Genomic DNA, 16,869 nt, shown 5'->3' with positions numbered 1-16,869 from the left:
AAAATACAAAAAACTTAGCCAGGCGTGGTGGCGGGCACCTGTAATCCCAGCTACTCAGGAGGCTGAGGCAGGAGAATCACTTGAACCCGGAGATGGAGGCTGCAATAAGCCGAGATCATGCCACTGCACTCAAGCCTGGGCCACAGAGCAAGACTCTGTCAAAAAAAAAAAAAAAAAAGAAAGGAAGGAAGGAAGGAAAAGAGAGAGAGAGAAAGAAAGAAAAGAAAGAAAAAGAAAGAGAAAAAAGAAAGAAAAAAGAAAGAATGTAAATTTAAATATATATTAAATATATGGGCTGTATCTATTATCTAATCATAATCTGAAATATATGTGTATATTATATCAGAAGTCTATCAATGAAATGTTATTTCGAGATGTCGGGATTACACAGTGCCTTTTTCTTTTTGTTTTTCTATTTCATAGAAGTCTTCTATAATGAATATATATTATTTTCAAAATCAGTTAAATAGGCCAAGTGCAGTGGCTCACGCCTGTAATCCCAGCACTTTGGGAGGTGGAGACAGGCAGATCACCTTAGGTCAGGAGTTCAAGACCAGCCTGGCCAACATGGTAAAACCCTGTCTCTACTAAAAATACAAAAATTAGCTGGACATGGTGACACAGCTGTAATCCCAGCTAGTGGGGAGGCTGAGGCAGGAGATTCACTTGAACCCAGGAGGTGGAGGTTGCAGTGAGCCAAGATCACACTACTACACTCCAGCCTGGGCAACAAGAGCGAAAATGTCTCAAAAAAAAAAAAAAAAAAAGAAAAGAAAAGAAAAAGAAAAAGCTAATTCTGCTCTCATTCACCACCAAAATCTCAAGAAGACTGATTCAGTCAGTGCCTAACTTCCTACTATTATACAGAAAGGGAGGAGTTAAAGAATCTGCCTCACAACTAGTAAACACTTATTAAGTAAACACTGAATTGAGCATCTGAAAATAAGCTTCTTTCTCTCCTGGAGACCAAAGTGCTTTAAGTTTTGAAATATATTAATGTTTTGTATTTGCATAAAAATCTTACATCCCAAAGCAGTCTGCATTTCAGAAACTCTTTTTTTGGAAATGCCAAGTTGAATTTGGCGTCACTTTAGTAATATGCAGAGACAGCAAAGAAGAATAATAATAATGCTTGCCTGGTCACACAGCAGAATGTGAGGAGATTAGGAAAGGCTGCAGTGTTTTCTTCCCCTCAGGAAAACAGAACTATATTCTCATTAGAGTCAGGAGATGAGTGAAGTCTTGCAATTTCCAATGATTCCCCCGGTAAACCCACTGACACCTGGCTGGAGGGGAGAATTTCAGGGACGATGACATCAACTTGAAGAATCTCAGAAGGTTGAAGCTGAAAAGGACACTTCCCTATAGGCTAATCCTATGAGACTTATCCCATATTTTCCAGAATGAGAAACTGATTCCCAGAGAGGTGATGTGAATTGCCCACCGCCACCCGATGCACTGATCACCAAGTGAGCTCTTGAGCACAGGTCTCTATATTTTTAGATGTGCTGCATCTTAAACTGGACTTCTCCTCTCCCCTCTGTCACTCCTGGGCTGTGTTACTGCTAGAGTGATCACAGTGTGGCAAGCAATGGGCTACCCTGCAGCCTTTATTTCATTTAATTCTCACTGCAGCACTATGAGGGATGGTTATTGCCTGTTTGACAGATGAGGAAACAACCTCAGAAAGGTGAAGCAATTTAGACACAATCTGGAAGCCAATTGGATTCAACTTCAAAGCCTATGATCCCAAGTATGTCTGTTGGCAGAAAGCAATTCCATCAGGCCTCCTCCCCATTTACTTGTTATTTACCCATTGGGTTATCTGGAATAAGGTTTTTTGTAAAAGGTACTTATAGTCGCACCTCCACGTTTGGGAAGCGAAACTTAGTGCCCACCCCTTTACCTCTTTTTCTTTTCTTTTCTTTTCTTTTTTGTTTTTTTTTTTTTTTTTGAGACGAAGTCTCACTCTGTCACCAGCCTGGAGTGCAGTGGTGTGATCTCAACTCACTGCAACCTCCACCTCCCAGGTTCAAGTGATTCTCCTGCCTCAGACTCCCAAGTAGCGGGGATTACAGGCAGGTGTGTCACCATGCCCAGATAAGTTTTGTATTTTCAGTAGAGATGGGGTTTCACCATGTTTGCCAGGCTTGTCTCAAACTTCTGACCTCAGGTGATCCGCCCACCTTGGCCTCCCAGTGTGCTGAGATTACAGACGTGAGCCACTGCACCCAGCCTATACTTCTTTTTCTACCTACACATTTTGTAGGGCACATGGCAATATTTACTTCAGTATCTAAAAAGTGAATAAGCCTAGTTCACATATATACCATTGAGATTTTCAAACTCTTTTTTACTGAGTGTCTGTTACATATCACAGAATTTTAATATATTGGCTGTAATCTGTATCGTGATCTTGAAAGTTAGAGATGACATCATTTGCTTCTTTTGTGTCTGCCCTTCTCCAGTGTACCTAGTTCAGTTACAAGTGCCTCATAGAGGCTCAGTATCACATGATGGGTTTGATTGAATTGGCACCAGTTTCCCCGGAGACCACAGAGCACTTGCATAACTTTCAAATATCTGGATCCCACCATCAACCACTGGCTTCAATGGCAAAAGAAGGGGAGAATGAAGGTCCAGCTGAAACACGCAAAGTGCATCTCCAAGCAGCAGGTACAATCTCCACCCGGCTCCGTGTTGTTTAGCAGGCTGTGGAACCTGCCCTCTGTCACCCTGGAGCCAATACTCTTGCCCCTCCAGGGTTGAAATATTGACTTCCCCTTGTGTGCTTGTCTCCTACATAGAGACTGCCTTGCTTCTGTCAGCCTCCCCTTGGCAATAGGCTTGGAGCGTGCCTGCTATGCTTGGAATTGATGTGACTCCAGTCCCAAAACCAAGAAGCAAAGTCTTTTATGACCAACTTTAGAGAAACGAGTGAATAGGATAGTGGGGGAGAAAGCAGAGGCAAAGGGAGAAGAAAGACATGTTGAAAGGTGAACAAGACAAGGCTGGGTGCAGTGGCTCACGCCTGTAATCCCAGCACTTTGGGAGGCTGAGGCAGGAGGATCACGAGGTCAGGAGTTCAAGACCAGCCTAACCAATATGGTGAAACCCTGTCTCTACTAAAAATACAAAAATTAGCCATGCATGGTGGCACATGCCTGTAATCCCAGCTGCTCGGAAGGCTGAAGCAGGAGAATCACTGGAACCTGGGAGGCAGAGGTTGCAGTGAGCCGAGATCGCACCACTGTGCTCCAGCCTGGGCAACAGAGCAAGACTCCGTCTCAGGAAAAAAAAAAAAAAGTGAACAAGACATAAATAATTCCATTAACAAAGGCTTTGGGGAAAACTATTTCTCTGTTAGCCTTGAAACACAAAGGCAGAGGCTCTGAGGGTACCTGGCCCCTGAGAAATGGAGGCTTATTGCTGTTCATTCTCCTTTCTGTGTTTTGCTTAAAGCAATGAGGAGTATGAAACAAGGAAGAAAGCTGGGCACCTGTAGTCTCAGCTACTTGGAAAGCTGAGGCAGGGGGATTCCTTGAGACCAGGAGTTTGAGACTAGGCTGCGCAACATAGGGAGACCCCCATCTTAAAAACATATATAAGTGGCCGGGTGCAGTGGCTCATGCCTGTAATCCCAGTACTTTGGGAGGCTGATGCAGGTGGATCACTTGAAGTCAAGAGTTTGAGACCAGCCTGGCCAACATGGCAAAACCCCATCTCTACTAAAAATATAAAGATTAGCCAGGCGTGGTGGTGCACACCTGTAATCCCAGCTACTCCAGAAGCTGAGGCAGGAGAATTGCTTGAACCTGAGAGGCAGAGGTATCAATGAGCTGAGACTGTGGCACTGTACTGCAGCCTGGGCGCCAGAACAAGACTCCAAAAAAGTGTGTGTGTGTGTGTGTGTGTGTGTGTGTGTGTGTGAGGGCTGAGGGCTTAGGGCTTCTATCAGCTTTACTTGTGTCACAAGTAAACAAAACAATATTCCCTGAGGATATTCACAGCCTGGTCACTTAAAAGAACTTCTGTTTTGGTCTGGAAAGATGCTTCCTTCATTCTGGGAGGCATGATCTCTTGCCGTGTTTTGACTGCTGTTGTTGGTCGTTTTGCTTGAATAAAGTGTGTCATCATCATCATGACCATATCACCCTCTTTCTACCCGAAAAGAGAGTTGAGTATACTTCTGTCCTCCGTGATTTATTGAACATGGTACCATGTAAATAGAAATGCATGGGCAGGGCACGATTGCTCACACCTATAATCCCAGCACTTTGGGAGGCCAAGGCAGGAAGATAACTTGAGGCCAGAAGTTTGAGACAAGCCCAGGAAACATGGCAAGACCCCTTCTCTACAAAAAAAATTTTAGAAAGTTACTTGGGCATGGCAGCACGAACCTGTAGACCTAGCTACTCAGGAGACTGAGGCAGGAGGATTGCTTGAGCCCAGGAGTCTGAGGCTGTAGTAAGCTGTGATGACACTACTGAATGCCAGCCTGGATGATGGAGTAAGACCATGACTCAAAAAAAAAAAAAGGAGAAGAAAAAGAAAAAAAAGAACATAGTCCCATTCAATGGAAACCAAGGTGATAATGCGTACATAAAAAAGCAGCCAGTACAGTGCCTGGCACTTAGTAGTTTTTCAAGATTTATTATAGCATATACCTTTTTTTCTAGGGAGACTGCAGTAACCTAAGACAGGGAACTGATATTGAAACAGATGAATTCCCTGTGAACTCTATGAATAGATTACATAACAAAAATAAATGCTACACTTAACTTATATCTAAGTAAAAGAACTTTTATGGAAAGAAAAAAAAAAAAAAGATGAAAGCGTAGCATGTATTGAACCAGGATGAGATTGCATGAGAATAAGTAATCACATCTTTTGTTTGACCCGAACGCTTTCTGGTGAAAGTTTGAAATAAAAAGTTGTTTGGGAGACTAAAGGAAGTGATAAAGCAAGCTTGGAATGGGAGAAGTATGATTAAAAGCAGCTTGCACAGAGGTCCATTAGTATGGGTTTTTGGAGGACCAGGGAGAGAATGTGAGAATTTTTTCTTAAAGAAGACTGCCCTTCCTTTAGTTTTCCAGAATTAACAAACTAATAGGGAGGATGGGAAATCATGATGACTTCACGGTGATACTGGTACATGGATGAAATAGTACAGGCTGCAGATGGACAGAGAAGCTGGTCTGATTTGGAGAAGGGCAGTGGGTTTTGTTGCTAGACTAGAATCTCTCTCTGTACAGCCTAGTGATATGCCTCCTGGTCAAAGTCAAGTTGATGTTGACACAATTATTTGACATCATCCAGGTGATGGAGAGACTGGTTAGAAAACCTCGATGGAGAGCTTGTGCGCAGACTGCATGGAGCACCACCAAGCGCATCAGGATGACCAGGGACGCACAGCTCCCCATCTTGGCCAGCATGCCGGGCGTGCCACACTTCTCCTTTGTGGTTCTCTTCGCTCTGTGGCCACCAGCAATCCCAGGAAGCAGGAATGAAAATGGCGCTTTCTCCACCGAGGGTTCCAGAACATAATCTAAGGCAGGACGCACGGGGCAAGGGGCCTTCACACGTCATCCTTTGTACCTATCACAGCATGCAAAACAACCACACCAGGATTTTTCCAAACAACTTTTATTTCCTCAAAGTCTTCCTTAACCCTATGGAACAAGACGCTGCCACTGAACAGGGCCCACCATAGGGGCTGCTTTCTTTTTTGCTCCTGCCCCTCAATATAAAAATATGTTTTGTGGTCTCCAAACCCCCAAAAGAAAATCTAGATCCAATAGATTCTTCTTTGTCAATTATCCAAGTTGACTGTAGAATGCTTAACTCATTCTCAGTTGATACCATGCTTGACTGCCTTTCAACCCTACAGCGAAAAGTCCCACAAAAGCCCCTTGTGCCTGCCCTTAGAGTGCGAGGGGTCAGGGAATGCTGCAGGTAGAGCCCCGAACAAGCAGCAAGAGCACTGCGCACAGCAGAAATCTACAGATAAGGTTGTCATGATGGAGGGGCCCAGGGTGGCGGGCAGGAAGCAGAAACATGGCAGGGAGAGAGGGCGGGGTGAAGACGTGTGATCACAGAATCCACCTGAGAGCTGTTGGAGGTGGGAGTCTCTACTCCAGAGGATCAGCACATGGAAAATGTGCTGATGACTAAGGTTTGTTTTTAGAGCTCAGTATTTATGGATTAATTTATCCTAGGACATGGAATGTGGAAAGCTCATTTCCTCAATGTTTCCGCCGTGTATTGTTGTGCTTCCTTTTTATCTGATTTGTCTTATTAAAGTTTGTTTTAGAGAATGATTGGAAAAGCGAGATGAGAAAAATTAGTCTGTGGTGTTCTTTGATGTTCGTCAGTAAAGTTTGAAAATAATGGCACAGAAGAGCTTTGGAGATCGCCACAGAGCCAGAGTTGATCAACCAATTTATGTTTAGAAGGTATACTATATATTTAGGAAAAAAACTATTTTGAAATCAATAGGTCTCAACTGTTTACAGAGGCTGGGAAGGGGAGTGGGGGTAAAGGGGGAGGTGGAGATGGTTAATGGGTATAAAACATATACTTAGAAAGAATAAATTAGACCTGCTGTTTGATAGCACAACAGGGTAACTATAGTCAATAATAGTTTAATTATACATTTAAAAGTAACTAAAAGAGTATAATTGGATTGTTTGTAACACAAAGGATAAATGCTTGAGGGATAGAGACCCCATTCTCCATGATGTGATTATCACGAATTGCATGCCTGTCAAAACATCTCATGCACCTCGTAAATACATATACCTGCTATGTATCCACAGAAACTGAAAACCAAAAACTTTTAGAAACTAATTCATGTGGCAAACATAAGCATAAAGTGACTGGAAGAGAGAAGAAAAGCATTGACACTGAGTAAAATATAAGAAAAAAGAATGAATAACAATTGCACAAGAAGTAAGAAAGAAGTGATCAGAACTGCTTTCATTCCCGGAGAAGGCTTCTGAGTGGAGGCAGAGCACAGCTGAGCATTACAGACATGGCGGACCAGAGAAAGTCATGAGCAGGAATGCGTAGGGGATTATGCCCTAGATATGTGGAAAGGCACTGTGTGTGGACAGGAAGGTGTGGGGGCTGCAGGCATGGAGTGAGGATGTTCAACAGCATGAGGAGTAGAGAACAAACAGCCTTCACATCCGGACTTCATGAAATTTAAGGTAGGTAACCTTTGTTCTGTATTGAATAATCAAGCTAAGAGTGGACGTGAAACCAGGGCCGGTGGTATGAACCTGTAGTCCCAGCTACACAGGAGGCTGAGCGGGAGGATTCCTTGAGCCCAGGAGTTCAAAATCCGCCTGGGCAGTATAGAGAAATCTTGTCTCTTAAAAAAAAAAAAAAATGGAAAAGATGAAAGATTAGAGATGGGACTCCAGACTGGAATGAAAAAACAATACTTTACTCATGAAATGATGAGAGGCTGACCCTGCACTGAGGCGTAGTAATGGCTGTTGAGAAAAGCTTCAGTTGCTGGAGATAAAAGCTAGTATACTGGATTTACTTTATGAAATGGAAATTCTAATAGCATCTAAATTTTTCTTTTAAATCTGGGATTTGGCAGTGAGCAAGTTTTAATCATGCAAAACGTTTGATTGGTTGGCTGAACCAAAGGATTGTTGTTATTTTTGTATCCAGTAATTTATTTTAAAGCTGTAGTAGAATTTCTGTGTTATGTTGCTTCTGGTTTAGTGGGAAAGAATGTGCTATTTAACTTTCCTCAGTCGGAAGGGTGAAAAGAGAGACAGAGAGGAGACTGATAGTTGTTTATTTTAAATTCTGAAGTTTAGAAAACTAAGTCTGGTGCCTTCATGATCAATGTTTTCAGTAAAAGCCTGTCTGGAAAGGAATGGAATGGAAATTTTGCCTTCTAAAAATTATGTCTGTTTTTTGTTCATTTGATTCAAGACACCATCAAGTGAAAATACATGAAGCTTTTCTTGCATGTCTATTCTGAGGATAGAAAAACTTCCAAAGAAGAAGTACCTTGTTGCAGACAACTTATTCCTCCTAGAGATGGGTTTAATAGTTGACTTAGGGGATTTTCTGATCTTGTGTAACACAATTTACTTTGGCCTCGGAGATAGGGAATCTGTTACCAGTAACAACTGAAATTCATTGCTTGACACATGGCGATTTGCACCCAGCTGTCCATGCAGACACCAGCTTCTCTCAGTCATGCTCTCAGCAAAGACTTTCAATCCACAGGACTGGCCTTGAGTGAGACTCCTGAATCCCTCTTCCATATCCATGAGATAAAATAGGGTTTTTGCTCAATAAGGCCAGAGAGAGGGGAGGAGGGTGTTCAGGTCACACACATCTGTTCTCAGACTTGTTGCTACGTATTTTTAAGGGGTCATCGGGAGGTTTCAGGTTTAAATCTAGAGATCTTATGGACCTGGTGATTCAGTACCATGAGGGATCCTGAGGTTGCCACCCTGGGAAGTTGCCACTGACTTTCCAGGGAAAAGGGGCAAGATTTTTTTTTTAACTCTAAGTCCCTGGCTATAGCACTTTTAAGTACCTCAAGATGTTACTAGTCAAGGTTTAGAGTGCCAAGAAAGATCTCGAATTAGGGTCTGTCATTCCATCATGGGATCAATTTTTTTCTCTTCTGTTCGTGTTCAAAGAAGCTTCGCTGAATAAACTCTGGCTTTTCCCAAGTATCCTAAACCTTGGTCCTTTGTATCAATCTGGAAGGTCCTCAGGATCCTTCGGGATTTATGAAAGTTCAGCCACCTTTTCTCTGTGTGCTGGTTAAAAGGCAGCATACCTGACCTAACATCAAACTAAACTTAGAAAGTGAGAAATCAGGCAGGGCGCGGTGGCTCATACCTGTAATCCTAGCACTTTGGGAGGCTGAGGTGGGTGGATTATCTGAGGCAGGAGTTTGAGATCAGCCTGGCTAACACGGTGAAACCCCATCTCTGCTAAAAATACAAAATTAGTGGCCGGGCATGGTGGCTCATGCCTGTAATCCCAGCACTTTAGGAGGCCGAGGTGGGTGAATCACCTGAGGTCGGGTGTTCGAGACCAGCCTGACCAACATGGAGAAACCCTGTCTCTACTAAAAATACAAAATTAGCCGGGTGTGGAAATCCAAGCTACTCGGGAGGCTGAGGCAGGAGAATCGCTTGAACCCGGGAGGCGGAGGTTGCAGTGAGCCGAGATCGAGCCATTGTACTCCAGCCTGGGCAACAAGAGCTAAGCTCTGTCTCAAAAAAAAAAAAAAAAAAAAAAAAAACAAAATTAGCTGGGGGTGGTGGTGCACGCCTGTAATCCCAGCTACTCAGGAGGCTGAGGCAGAAGAATCACTTGAACCCAGGAAGTGGAGGTTGCAGTGAACTGTAATTGCGCCACTGCACCCCAGCCTGGGTGACAGAGTGAGACTCCATCTCCAAAGAAAAAAAAAAAAAACAAGAAAGGAAGTGAGAAATGAATCATGAGGAACTGATAAGAGATTTTCTTATGTTGGAAGTCAAGTAAAAGTGAACATATAGCCAGGCGCAGTGGCTCACGCCTGTAATCCCATCTTTTTGGGGGGCCAAGGCAGGTGAATCATGGGGTCAGGAGATCGAGACCATCCTGGCTAACACGGTGAAACCCCGTCTCTATACTAAAAATACAAAAAAATTAGCCAGTCATGGTGGCGGGTGCCTGTAGTCCCAGTCAACTCCGGAGGCTGAGGCAGGAGAATGGTGTGAACCTGGGAGGCGGAGCTTGCAGTGAGCAGAGATTGCACCACTGCACAACTGCCTGGGTGACAGAGCGAGACTCCGTCTCAAAAAAAAAAAAAAAAAAAAGTGAACATATATAGTTTACTGTCATCATATATTCTAACAAACTGACATGAATTCTGTGAAATAAACATTTTCCTTTTCACAGAGGTAGGAAGCCTATGATCCACATAAAAATGTGGTCATTTAACCATGTCCCTATTTGTAAGACTGACATATATTGCCTATCTCATCAGCCTCACAGCTATGCCAGGAAGACAAGTGATTAAAAGGACATGGGAGATTTTCCTTGTAATTCATAGCACTATTAAATCTTTCTTCTGGTTCTATTCATTTAGTTGCTCATGCACTTACTAATTCATACATTAAATCAATACTTACTAAGGACCGACCATCTGCCAGTCAGATGTGTTAGGTGCTGGGGTTTCAGCATTGAACAACTCACGGAATCTGATATTATGCATCTTATAGTTGAACTTGTAATGGGGCTGGGAAGTTCTATGCTGAGTCAGTCATCATAAGAATGATGTGTATTACTAAGAAAGCAGGCTGCTAAGGAAACATAAAATAGGTGGTCCTAACTTAGTCGAAGGGGATCAGAAAAGCCTTCCTGGATAAAGTGACATTTAAACTGAGACTTGAAAGATGAGGGGAAATTAGGTAAAGAGCTATAAAGAGTCTGGAATGAATGCTGTCCTAAGAATCTACCATTAGTCAAAACGCTTTCTGACATCATGTCAAAAACAGTTTCAAAGCACTGCCCTTTGGAGCAGCCATCCATCTCTGGATCTTGGCTGCAATAAGTTCATCTTAGTGATTTCACTAAGTCCAGTGATTAAATATTGCACGGGGAGAGCAAAGAGATGTGACTCTCTGACGTACTTGGCTCCATCCCAGATTTATGTCTACGAAGAGGGATAAACTCAGGAAAGGCCAAGCCAGGAAAAATGTGCTGGCATCTCCTCTTGGCAGTCAAGGACTTTTGAAATCATTGGCAACTAGATTAAATCAGAACAGGCCAACTTGATCTAAAGTAATCCCCAATACTCTAATGACATCCAAATTATCAAACGGAAATTTAAAAATTGATGAAACTCTCTGACCTCAAGAGAGTCAAAACACCAAATAGCAACAATGTTTGTGGATGACAATACTATGTCTAACTTTTCATCCAGGTACATCATCAGAGGGGCTGTAGATAATTTCTTTTAAAAAGAAAAATGTAAAAAGAACACTTAGCCTACGTTTTAAAAAAAATTTTACATTTCCACCTTTAAGGCAGTTTGTTATATTAGCACATTATTTTAAAAATGTCTTTTTACCTCTAATCCTTGTTCTGAACCGCTTTCACTGGTTTTCCTATCCTTACCCAATTACTCTGTTCCAGTAGTTTTTCTTTCATGAGTCCCGTTTCCATTGGCTTCATTCCATTTCTCTTAGACATGCTCTCTCCTCTGCTTGTGCCAGACTGCTTTGTGGTCTCTTCTTTCTGCAGTATGCGTTTCCTTCCTTCTTTTCTTTTGCCATTAATGTTCTGTTTTTCCATGGATTTTCCCAGGATTCTGATTTTTCTCTATTTACTCCTTTCCTTATTTTCGGAGTTATTTGATCTCCATTTCCATCTTCATACTAACTTGTTTATTGTTACTTTGTTGGCAAGTATAAGTATTTTCCTATTTCTACTTCTGGCACATACATTATATATCAAAGAAACCTATTATCTGTGCCACTGGAAAAGAAAATACCAACTCTGTCATCACTTTAGGCTATATAGAAATCACTGCACTTCAGTGGCCAATGATTACTAGTCATTTTTATATTCAACAATTTATATTTCACTATTATATGTATTTATACATCTTTATACACATGTATAAAAATAAACATTTTCATACCAGGCACGGTGGCTCATGCCTGTAATCCTAGCACTTTGGGAGGCTGAGGTGGGTGGATCATGAGGTCAGGAGTTCAAGACCAGCCTGGCCAAGATGGTGAAACCCCATCTCTACTAAAAATACAAAAAATTAACTGGGTGTAGTGGCAGGCGCCTGTAATCCCAACTACTCAGGAGGTTGAGGCAGAGAATTGCTTGAACCTGGGAGGCAGAGGTTTCAGTGAGCTGAGATCCGGCCACTGCACTCCAGCCTGGGTGACAGAGCGAGACTCGGTCTCAAAATAAATAAATAGATAAATAAATAGATAAATAAATAAATAAACATTTTCAGATATTGGTTATGTACTCTTAAATCTATAGATACTCTTTTATCCACTCTCTCTGTTAATGTGATGGGCTCTGAGGCATATAGTTATTTTCCACTCACAGGAATTAGTGCACAAAGGGGATAAAGAACTTTCTCAAGGCCAGGCATGGTGGCTCATCCCTGTATTCCCAGCACTTTAGGAGGCTGAGGTAGTGGATCACCTGAGGTCAGGAGTTCGAGACCAGCCTGCCCAGCGTCGTGAAACTCCATCTCTACTAAAAATACAAAAATTAGCCAGACGTGGTGGTACACGCCTGTAGCCCCAGCTATTCGGGAGGCTGGGGCAGGAGAATTGCTTGAACCCGGGAGGTGGAGGTTGCAGTGAGCCGAGATCACGCCATAGCACTCTAGCCTGGATGACAAGGGTGAAACTGTCTCAAAAAAAAAAAAAAAAAACTTTCTCAAGAACCACAATCTCCTAAATGGCAAAGCCAGAATTCAAACCATGACATTCTGCCTTTGAGCCCAAGTATCTTTCTACTTCTGTTTTTCTACTTATACTGTTATCAGCATCATGCTGAATGGGCCATTCAGGTAATGCAGGATGGAAAGCTTTGTGTGAGAGAAAAAGAGCTAAAAATATATTAGCAAAAATATCAATAATCTCTTAAAGTAAAAAGTTATTTCTTCTTTGGCCTACTTAACCCTATGAAAACGAAACATGTATGTGTAGGAGAGGGCAGGGGTGCTGAGGGCTGAGGGCTGAGAGCTCTCTTTCAAGCCAGTCCATGACTATTTCTCCTTCGTGCTTGGCACTGGGGAAGACTAAGCAGCAAGACTGCAGTAACACTGAGGGTAGCTCATCCTTCAAGCCCTGCACGTCTTTTCATTGCTATTTCTTAGCATTTCTGTAGCTGAAGGCTTCAGGCATGAGATGACAGAAGTTATGTGTACGGTGCAAGTCCATTTTTTCCACCTTTTCAACACTGCCCACTCTGATTCCAGATGAAGTTCTTTCCCGGCTCCATTTGTCTGGCTTCTCATCCCTTAGAATGGCCATACTATTTTCTCATATAAACATTATTTGCTATTGCTGCTCTCCTACTGCTGAACTCGACTGTATTATTCCCCCAAATATTTTCTAAGGCTGCCAGAGCTCCAAATCCTAACACAGTGTGGTTCCATAAAGTTGGACATATTAGCAAGAAATATGGTAGAAAATAAAGAGATGTTGGCTCACGCCTGTAATCCCAGCACTGTGAGGGGCCAAGGTGGAAGGATCACCTGAGGTCGGGAGTTTGAGATCAGCCTAACCAACATGGAGAAACCCCATCTCTACTGAAAATACAAAATTAGCTGGGCGTGGTGGCGCATGGCTGTAATCCCAGCTACTCGGGAGGCCAAGGCAGGAGAATTGCTTGAACCCAGGAGGCAGAGGTTGCGGTGAGCCGAGATCGCACCATTGCACTCCAGCCTGGGTGACAGAACAAGATTCCGTTTCAAAAGGAAAAAAAAAGAACAAAAAGTGAGAGATGTTGATGAGTTTCTAGAATATTGCATCATAAATCATCATCATCGTTATCATCATCCTCATTATCACCGTTCTAGTTAATTCTTTTAGGGTGCTCAATCTGTGCTAGTCACTTATAATCTCATCCTAATTACACTCATGAAATGTAGATATTATTAAACAGCGTATAAATGACAGAACTGAGTTTAAATGGCTGGGCCGAAGTCAACCACTTGGTCTATGGTAGAACCAACATTTATGCCCAGGACACAAGCCATAAGCAAGCCTTATCCCTGGTCTCCATCCAGTGACTCAGTCCCCGCCCATCACACCCCCATCCTCATTCTCCTGAACCCCATAAGAAGTCCAAGCCTCAGGCCATGTATCATTACACAGATGTCCCCACCAGTTCATCCACACACATCTATACTTCCCCAATCTGACCCACCAGTCGCCCTCCCAAATCTTTCCTTGGTGCCAAGAAGTCTCCAATATCTTCAAACTCTTCTCTGAACATTCTCCTCACTTTCTAGCACTAACCAAAACCTTGCTGTACCCTGAGGTCTCTGCTTTTCTCATGGCCTTTTTAAGAGGAAGCTGTTTGGTTCCCACATCTCCAAATGCCTCAGCTCCTGGAGGTGGGCTAGGTTTTCCTTGTTCTTCATTGCTACTTTTTTTTTTTTTGGAGATGGAGTCTCCCTCTGTTGACCAGGCTGGAGTGCAGTGGTGCGATCTCGGCTCACTGCAACCTCCGCCTACCGGGTTTAAGTGATTCTCCTGCCTTAGCCCCCTGAGTGGCTGGGATTACAGGCGTGTGCCACCACACTGAGCTAATTTTTGTATTTTTAGTAGACATGGGGTTTCACCATGTTACCCAGGATGGTCTCAATCTCTTGACCTCATGATCTGCCTGCCCTGGCCTCCCAAAGTGCTGGAATTACAGGCGTGAGCCACGGCCCCCCGCCCTTCATTGCTACTTCTAAACCATCTCTCCTCTGTCCTTCAAAGCCCCTAGATCCCTTGAAACTCAAGTGATCAGAAGCTTGCACCTGTTACTCCTCTAATTGGTTTGTGTCAATCTCCTAGCTAATTGCCTTCAGTACTGATGAATATGAGTACCTAGCTTTCTTTCCACTGCTGCAATGCCTCTCATAGTTCTTGTTAATGTTAAAATCTACTTGAATGATTTATTCTTCACCCTTGTTTTCCTGTCCACATCTTCTTCTTTTGCTGCAATAATCTTTTCTCACACTCCACCTTAGCCACTCACCTATCTTGTCACACTCTAGATCTGCTTATCATTTTGTAAAGTGACCCAGATGCTTTCTCTCTATGACTTAAGTTAGTTAACGTCTCATTCTGCTGCAGTTTCTTCTGTAAAATCAGTGTATCTATGAGTCTAACTCCAAAAGCTGTTGTGTAGTTTGAATGAGTTGATGATTATAAACCTCCCAGGACATTGCCTGTCACGTTTGAAATATTCAATAACAGTTATTCTTATTATGGTTACTATTACCACTTATAAATCCTCCTAGGTTTTCCTTGTTCTTCATTGCTACTTTTTTTTTTTTTGGAGATGGAGTCTCCCTCTGTTGACCAGGCTGGAGTGCAGTGGTGCGATCTCGGCTCACTGCAACCTCCGCCTACCGGGCCACCATGCCTGGCCTTGAGAAAGTTCTTTATCCCCTTTGTGCACTAATTCCTGTGAGTGGAAAATAACTATATGCCTCAGAGCCCATCACATTAACAGAGAGAGTGGGTAAAAGAGTATCTATAAATTTAAGAGTACATAATCAATATCTGAAAATGTTTGTTTATTTATTTATTTATTTATTTATCTATTTATTTATTTTGAGACCGAGTCTCGCTCTGTCACCCAGGCTGGAGTGCAGTGGCCGGATCTCAGTTCACTGCAAGCTCCGCCTCCCGGGTTCACACTGTTCTCCTGCCTCAGCCTCCCGAGTAGCTGGGACTACAGGCACCCGCCACCTCACCCGGCTAATTTTTTATATTTTTAATAGAGACGAGGTTTCATCGGGTTAGCCAGGCTAGTCTCAATCTCCTGACCTCGTGATCCACCCGTCTCGGCCTCCCAAAGTGCTGGGATTAGAGGCTTGAGCCACCGTGCCCGGCCTAAATCCTCTATTTTAAAAGTCCATGTCTGAACATCTCTTTCCATTCATTTCATCTAATTTACTCTGGTTCTCACCCTATATCAAATATCCTCTTGCACTGAGCCCTCTGGTTTATTTGGTCTACCACTTTTTTACTATTTATCACCCCAAGAATGTCCTCCTTACCCAGCCTAGCTTCCATGATACAGCTCAAAATCCATTCTCTTGCAAACAGCGTTTTCTTAGGTTGCTCCTCTTTCCCACAATCACACTTGCCTAGAATTTCCAGATATTACTTACTCCATATCCTCCCCAGAGCAGCTGAAAATAGTCTGAGAAAAGTTACACAACCAGGATAACTGGATACATCTCAAATGTAAAACCACAAGTATGAAACAGGAATTCAACAAAGTCATATAATCCTTCCATGCTTCCCTGGTCTCTTCTCTTTCCCTCTCTTCTCAAATCTCCAGTACCAGGCCGGGCAAGGTGGCTCACATGCTTGTAATCCCAGCACTTTGGGAGGCCGAGGCAGGCAGATCACGAGGTCAGGAGTTCGAGACCAGCCTGACCAACATGGTGAAACCCCAACTCTACTTAAAACATAAAAATTAGCTGGGTGTGGTGGTGGGCGCCTGTAATCCCAGCTACTCAGGAGGCTGAGGCAGGAGAATCGCTTGAACCTGGGAGGCGGAGGTTGCAGTGAGCCAAGATTGCACCACTGCACTCCAGCCTGGGTGACAGAGTGAGACTCCGTCTCAAAAACAAAAACAAAAAAACTCCAGTATCCCCACTCACCTTACTATCAGATGTTGGCCACACCTCATCGTTCATCCAGAATGCCTCCATTGTTACACCATCCAATCCCTTAAACCACAGTCAGTGCCATGCCTGTCTGTCTCCTGTTATAGAGCAATAAGCATCCCTGTCTAAGGTCAACCTCTCTACTCTGTACACTGGAGCCCACATGACCTTCTTAAGACACATGACTACTGTTACCCCTCCTCAACTATTTGAAAAGTGCTTTTCCCAGATGTTCCCACAACTGCATTTTCTCATCATTCAGCTAAAAATTCAAACTTTATCTTCTCAAAGAGGCCTCTCCTGCTATCCCGAAGAGTTTCCTCCCCACATTGTTTTACCACCTTCATTGCAGTTATTAGCACCAACAGTTATTTTAGCCATTTTTTTACACCCTTCATTTTTTTTTAGACTGAGTCTCACTCTGTCATCCAGGTTAGAGTGCAGTGGCACGATCT

Source organism: Colobus angolensis, unplaced genomic scaffold, assembly GCF_000951035.1.
Source record: "Colobus angolensis palliatus isolate OR3802 unplaced genomic scaffold, Cang.pa_1.0 Scaffold40, whole genome shotgun sequence".
Classification (NCBI taxonomy): Eukaryota; Metazoa; Chordata; class Mammalia; order Primates; family Cercopithecidae; genus Colobus; species Colobus angolensis.
This window is presented reverse-complemented; position numbering follows the sequence as displayed.